Source organism: Cupressus sempervirens, chromosome 4 (assembly GCF_028749045.1).
Source record: "Cupressus sempervirens isolate cs-2001-9-10 chromosome 4, ASM2874904v1, whole genome shotgun sequence".
Taxonomy (NCBI): domain Eukaryota; kingdom Viridiplantae; phylum Streptophyta; class Pinopsida; order Cupressales; family Cupressaceae; genus Cupressus; species Cupressus sempervirens.
In genome coordinates, this window is record NC_143121.1 from 630,505,388 (window position 1) to 630,512,542 (window position 7,155).

Genomic DNA, 7,155 nt, shown 5'->3' on the forward strand with positions numbered 1-7,155 from the left:
ATGGAGGAGCTTGTTGCGACGATTAGTGGGTTGTCTCTCAAGGGTAGGAGTTGGCACAAACATGCCATAATTTTTTATGAAACAAACTTGAGGAAATTATTCTTCCCTAAGGAGGATCATGTTTGCACGTGGGGTGGATTTTTCATGGGAGGACCTACCAAACATTGGGGCATAGTGCACTACATTATACTCGAAGACTAGTTCTAAGTGTTGTATTATTACTACTTTCCTATTTTAAACCATTTTAGGAACCAAGACTTGGTTTCCTTCACACATCTTATTTTTCATTCAATGGAGGATAGTGTGTTTAGTATTAGGAGAAAGAGGGATGAAGGAAGACCCTTTTATATCTTGCACCAAGCCTTCATTTTTAAAATCTATAAGTTCCAACTTGCTCAAGAAACCCGCCTCTTCATGTTAACCCCCTTGCTACTATTACACCTCAAGTCTCCACAGACGCTCTCCCTAGTCTAGCCTCAAAGAAGGTAAACAAAAATCCCCCGAGTACTAGGAAAAACATTAGTATTATTGAATCTGATATTGATACTAGGTAGAGTGGTAAAGCTACTAAGAGGTCCAACAAAAGGCTTAAAATGGAAAAATTTAAGACACCCCCAAATAGGAGGTGAGTTTTGAATCCATAGAGAGTGAAAGGAGATCCATCAAGAGGAAGAGGAAGGCTATAAACCCTGGCTCTAGGAGTAATGATGTACTAAGCCCTTCCCACATTTTAGACACCCTAGAAGCCAAACCGTTCCCAAATAAAAGTTTGGGGGAAGATATCACATCCGCTATGAAGGATGATGCTAAGGGTGGGGGGAAGAAAGGGCATCATAGTCATGGGAAGCACCAAATTAAAACTCAGTTGGATAGGCTAGAGAAATCAATGCATGACCTAGCTGACAATCAAGAAACCCTGTGTCAAAAGGTTGGAACCCTTGCCAATTTCTCTACAAAATTCATGCATTCAACAATTGCCACTGTAGACTTTCTATAGGTGAACAAGGAGAAGAACAATGTGGGAAAAGAGAGTGAGACCACCCACTCCCTCTATAGCTTCTTGGCAGATGATTGGCTCAAGTTCATGTTGGAGAAGCTTGTCAAGGAGGAGGTAGAGAAACCAAACATGGAGGATATTGATGAAAAGGAGGGGGAGGATCAGGAGGAGAAGGAGAGGAACTAGCCCCTATCATTTTATTTCTTTTTCTTTTTATTATGTTATGGTTAACTGTGAGCCCTATGTGGCACTTTTGGTTAATGTGGATATTAATCATTTTAACATCAGTGCTTGTAATTCATGCTGCTAGGTTACTTTTTGGAAAATTATATATGTTAGAGATAGTATGGTTGATACTAATATTTTGAAGCACCCTGTTATGGTGTTAACTATGAAGATGTTTTTAATGTCTAGAAAAGATATTGGTTAGATAGTAGGGGGTAACTACTGGCTAGTCTCCAGCCTTCTCTATTATGTAGTCATCCCCCCTCTTTTGGCTATTATCTAATACATCAAAAACTATAACGTTGAGGGGGGTAATATCATTTTACTCTTGTCTTAGATCATTAGAATCCTGTAGGAGTATATTCTCTTGATAAATCAAATTGCATTGAAGAGCTCTCTAGCATGGAACTATTTACAACATAAGACACAATTTGAGGTCTACAATGTATTAAAGTATTGTTGGCTATGATTTTGGCTACAACGTTTAGATGAATATCCCTTAGCATGTCATGTTTATTATTTATAGATGATATTGCAAGAATTGTGCAGGATGTAAGCTAGAATAGAAGGAAACTAAAAGGAATATGAGAATTGTTTAGATAGTACTTCAAATTTGAAGAAAATCCATCACTATTTTGTTATTGCTACTATTTTTTAGTATTATTTTTTGGGCCTCATTATGTCATTTGATTTTTTTGGGCAGCTAGATTTATTATTACCCATTTTTAAATTTCAGTTGTCAAAGTTCTTGTAATATGTACAATGTAACATTCTAATTTACTGACGTGCACTCTCTTTTTAATATGTATTACTCTCATTGCACCATAGTATTAAATCTAAAATTGGAACAAAAAGTAAGATGTAAGAGAATCTCATATTGTAATTGAACTAACATGATTGTAGATGTTTAAGTGCAAATTCTATCATTTGTACTTGAGTTCTTAAGAAATGTCCATTTTCGAGTGCTAATCTACATAAAAATTGATCTATAACACTTTCCTATGATTATAAAAATGTGTTAGATGGTTAATTATTCCAAAACTTGACAATATCAGAGTGTGACAACTATTTTCAAATTCCAACTTGTAGTTTGATCCCAACATTGTTCTTGCAACATGCATTAACTTTGACAACTCATCTACCGAATTAATTAAATTATTTTTCACTCCAGTTATACAAGATCTTTAAAAAATATAGAGCCTATCCACTATTTATTGTATGCCCACAAGAGCACAACTATGAATCATGATCAACTGTCTATTATACATCCTATTAACAAAAATATAGAAAATAGCTTAACGTGACTATAATAACTCCTTCAATTTCCTTACAAGTACAATTAACTCTATTAAAAAGTTAATGAAATGTGAGATCTTAAGATGCATTGTAATAGAAAATCAAACCAGATCATGGAATGTGCTACAAAGAAAAGACGACACAATCTTTCAATATAATAACAGATTTAAAAATATTTATTTGTGGGAGGTTGATCAAGGATATAGAAAAATTGGGGGATGAAGTATTGTGCATATTTTTTATTCTTGGATAAAACTATATATTATATCGCCAAAAAAAAAACAAAAAGAGAATGGAATATGTTAAAATACAAGGAATGTGGGATCCAAGGAAACCTAAATATTTTGATGAATACGAGAGAAATGTCTTACTTGTCTATGGGAATACTCTCTCACTTGTCAACAAGAATATTCTGAGAACTTCTAAAAGACATTGTTAGGCTTAAATTTGGTCTTTCACTTTAACAATCTATCATAATTGTCTTGAAAAAGTTCTCACCCCGTCCTCTTGTTTCAAAGAGCTTAAACATTGCACATTAAAACTTGATTCCTAAATTAAAAATACTAATTAATCAAATGTTAACTTACTTTTTCCAAAAAATAAATAAATAAATTTGGTGTGATGTTAACATGGCTGCTTTAGGAGTCATATATTTTAAAATCTTCGACTCCAATAGATGAAGTTGGAATCCTTGCTGATATCACTCCACTACGGGGAAATAGAATACCTCTGGTTGCTATCTTGGACAAATGTCTACGAGGTCTCCGGTGGAGAAAGTAATGGAGGTCACATGCAGGTTTGATTTATTTAATGAAGCCACACTGTTATGCAGTCTCAAATATGGAACCACGTAAACCAGTCTTGTCTTGTACGTCCAACGGTTTTTGGCAAAAAATAATGAAGCCAAGCTAAAAAGGCAGAAATGGTTAGGAGTCTTGTCTCGTACCCTATAGAACGTTTTTCCTCCTCTTTGACTAAATAATGCAGCTGCTCGCTGTTTTTGCTTGATAATTAAGCACGCATAATGGAAATTATTTTGGAAAAAAACGTGTCTACTCTCTTTGACAGAAAAATGGTGTTGAATCTGGAGATGTGATCATTCATCGACAGCTGTTATTATGATTCTTTCATATGCCTGTATATCTATGATTGACTTAGTGATTTTTTCCCATTTGCAGCTTACTACCAACAATCTCGATTTATATTTTCTTTATATAGATACTAGTGACTTTGTTACTACGTAAGATTTCTATAAGTAAATCAGCTGAAGTTATTCCTTATTTCCATACCCAAATAAATACCTGATTTAATCAACCAACATTTGTTGGCAGAATAATTTCTCCCACCTATCCCGCCGTCTACAGTGGTAGACAAACAAACGAAAGCAACAGACAATGAACCATCTAGCGTCGTCCATTGCCATCAGCCACTGGCCACCCATCTTGACTAGATGCACATGATATTAATATTATATTGTGTGGACAACTAACTATCTAAACATATTGTAATCTATAAATTAAATGTATTGAAAATAGAATGGTAGAGCCCATTTTTTAGTTTCTCCTCTCTATGGCTTTCTCTCTTGTTTGCTCTATTCTAATTTTTATCATGGTATCATAGTCAATGGCAAAACGATCCTAAAAGTGTTTTTGGTTAGATTTGTTGGAATGAGAAGTGCTAGCTTTTAAGTATTTTGTTGCTAAGGCTGAGGCAATGTAACCCAATAGGAAATGGAATTCGAAGTTGTCCTTTGCGTCATTAGATCTGCAAAGACAAGAGCTAGGTTAAGAAAATCTTGTCACCATTTGTGGCAGTTGAATTAGAGCCCAATCAATGGAGAATCCTATCACCTTTTGTGATAGAAGATTAAATCTACTAGTGAATCCTATCACCATTTTTAGTAGATGTCATAAGGAAGTTGATCTAAATTTCTTGTAGATCCTACCACCATTTGTGATAGAAGCTAAGAAAGGGAGATCTTGTCACTAGTTGTGGCAAACCTTCAAAAGATAGATTTGTTGCAGGAAAAATTTTAGCTGTTGAAGAAAACCTAGCTGTAGCTTAATATGAATTCGTTGAAGAAGATCCATCTAGTGTTGAAGATTAGGAATGTGTGTCTAGTATTATAAGTCACTTTGAGGAGTTAGCATTCATTATGAAATGACATGGCATGCTAGAGTTGGTTGTCATAGTGCAAAGCTTTGTGTGTGTGTCAATTTGAGATTTAAGTGTTGGATTGGAAGTGAGAGAGTATATCTATTTAAATTTGTTGTTTTCAAGATGTGTATGAGGAAGATCAAAGTCAGTGGTAGATTGAAATTGTGATAGTTTTCTATCTTCAAGGGCTATGTATTTTGGACAAATTTGTTGTGTGTGTGAGTTACTTTTGTTGAGGGCAAATTTAAGCATTGTATTGTACCTAAGTTGTTGTAAGGGGTGCATTATCGATTGTATATGACACCCAAGAGTTTGGTTTAACGTATTGATGAACCATGTATTTGAAAAGAATTTCTATAGAACTAGTGAGTACAGCGACTGGCTACCCATGTATCTCGATAGATGGATTTCTTTTTATATGGACTCAATAATCAGTTTGATGCAAGTCAAGAAGGAGAAAATCCAAAGTGATGATAGTTTTCCCATCATGCGAGTTTTTGGTAATCTAAGACCATTTGTGATGTTTCCACATCATGTGAGTTAGTGGTAATCTGAAACCATTTTGTGTTGTTTGTAGTTTGTAGTCACCACTCTTATGCGAGGTTCATGGTTAGCCGAAACCATTCAAATGAAAAGTTTTTGGTTAGCTAGAAACCATTTGTATTACGTTTGTTAGGGATAAGTTGTAAAACCCAAAGTGATAATGATGAGGGAAATAATATAAATGTAGTAGCATTAGTGGAAGAAATTAAGGGGGAGTGTTGGTAGAGTAATTTCTCTCATCTAGCGCCATCCATTGCCGTCAGCCACTAGCCACCCATCTTGACTAGATGCACATGATATTAATATTATATTGTGTGGACAACCAACCATCTAAACATATTGTAGACAAATAGCCGAAAGCAATAGACAGTGAGTTGTCTAGCATCGTCCATTGTCATCAACCACTAGCCACCCATCTTGACTAGATGCACATGATATTAATATTATATTGTGTGGACAATCAGCCATCTAAACATATTTGTAATCTATAAATTAAATGTATTGAGAATAGAATGGTAGAGCCCATTTTTGGATTTCTCAATTACTTCTCCTCTCTATGGTTTTCTCTCTTGTTTGCTCTATTCTAATTTTTATCTCTATGGTTTTCTCTCTTGTTTGCTTTATTCTAATTTTTATCAACATTCATATCCCTAGTTAATTTGAAAGATATCAAAACCAAACCAAGCAACCAAAATTAGTTTGTTGTGAAGTAGTTAAATAGAAATATATTAGAAATAACAATTCAAATATTGCTCATGTTAAAAGTCAATTCTCCTCATGAGAGGAAGTCATAAATGTAACGAAAAGTAAACTATAACTTAATTTATCGTGAGATTGCTAAATTCCATTCAGATTCACCTTTGCCCAAAAAGCCACGATATATATAGAAGGAAAAATATATAATTCACCGAAAATATGTTCAAAATAGATTTTTTCTCTTTGATTTTTTGTGGTTAATAATGATAATTAGATCGTATTTTAAGAATAGAGTATTACTGAGTTTAAATTTAATTATATAAATAATTTTATATATTAATTATTAAATTATATTTAACAATTATCATTAAGAAAGAAAAAAATTCAGAAACATAAATATTTAATCATTCAATCATATTTTTTTTGAAAAAACCATCATCTGACTTCTTATTCTTTAAAATATTGGATTTCAATTTTTACTCTTTTTAATTTAATTTACTTGATAAATTTTTTATATGTTAAAATTAAAGTTTTTTTTCTTTCACTTGAAGCAAGGTTTTTCTTTTCTTTTTAATTTATGCAATAGATAATATATAATGACTTAAGAAACAATTTTATTTATGCATGCAGTAGGAAGAAAATAAAAGATTGATAACTATAAAATTATTTTAATGATTTTGATTCTTAATAAGATATAAAATTGAATCATTGATTATAGATTGATTTTGTTATGTGACACAATCTATAAGGTGGTTTCCAAAGTGTTTGTTAACATATTGAAAATAGTCGATGAAGAATATTATCTTTGAGGAACAATATGGTTTCACTTTGGGAAAACATATCACATATTTCATCATTCTCACTAATGAAGTTAATCCTACCATGAAATTAGAAAATTTAGAAGGCATGATAATTAAATTAGTGATGTGAATCTTTTTACTTTAAATCATGGAGAAGTTTGGATTTTGTGATCATTGGATTGAAATTATTTAATCATACATTTCTTTGGCTTAGTTTTTTGTTTCCTTAAATGACACCATATTTTGGTTTTATGAGACTTCTAATAATCATAGGCATGGGGAATTGTTATCATTTTTTCCCTTTTTAGAATGGAAAAGGCTATGGGAAGAGTAATTAAATTTTGCAAGATGAACAAATTATTGAAAATGATTAAATTGTGGCAGACGATGAGCTTTTTATCTAATTTATTGATGAGGCTTCCTGGTTTGGAGAGGCCAATA